Genomic DNA, 851 nt, shown 5'->3' with positions numbered 1-851 from the left:
CCCTGTGATGATGTTTTAATTTTTTAAAAATATTTTATTTATTTATTTGACAGAAAGAGAAACACAAATAGTGGGAGTGTGAGAAGGAGAAACAGGCTTCCCACAGAGCAGGGACCCTGAGGCAAGGGTCTATCCCAGGACCCTGGGATCATGACCTGAGCTGAAGGCAGATGCTTAACGACTGAGCCATCCAGGTGCCCTGATGTTTTAATTTTTAATTGTCCATATGTTTCTCTCTCAAGAGTGCCTAAGTACTGTATATAATGCTTTAATAAGACCGATATGTAGAGTTCCAAACATATTTCATTTCCAATATAAAGACTTACTAGGTTTATATGAAGGTAAAATACATTTTAATATTTATTATATTGAAAATGTTTGTAAAGTCTTTGATTTTACTATTATAATTGCAACTAGGAATGCAAAAGATGTGTAAGCACTGGGGGACAACAGATGCTCTAATATTCATATTTCAAGAACATTATGATGTTCATATTAAAAACTATGTTCTTTAGTTAGTTAAACTTACTTGCTAATTGAGTCTCCAATGTTATTAAGCATTGTTTGCAGACTTCTAACTCTAATGTGGGCTTCTAAAATTTGGAAAACATTTATGGTAATCATTTTTATTGATAGGTCTTCCCTCTAGACCATTAGAAAGTAAAAGTAGTCAAAACCAAAGTTCCAAAGAGGAAAAATGAAACTAGTAAACTCTACTGATGTTTAACTTCCTAAGAATTTCAGCATACAATTTGCCCATACAGGTTCCATTAAAGTTAATGGGAGTCGTGTGACTAATTCTCTCTGTAGGGTACTAAAAATGTACCCTGTAGTATTAAAAGTCTGAACCT

Source organism: Mustela nigripes, chromosome 3, assembly GCF_022355385.1.
Source record: "Mustela nigripes isolate SB6536 chromosome 3, MUSNIG.SB6536, whole genome shotgun sequence".
Lineage (NCBI taxonomy): Eukaryota > Metazoa > Chordata > Mammalia > Carnivora > Mustelidae > Mustela > Mustela nigripes.
The sequence above is the reverse complement of the archived record's forward strand: the minus strand, read 5'-3'. Positions refer to the sequence as shown.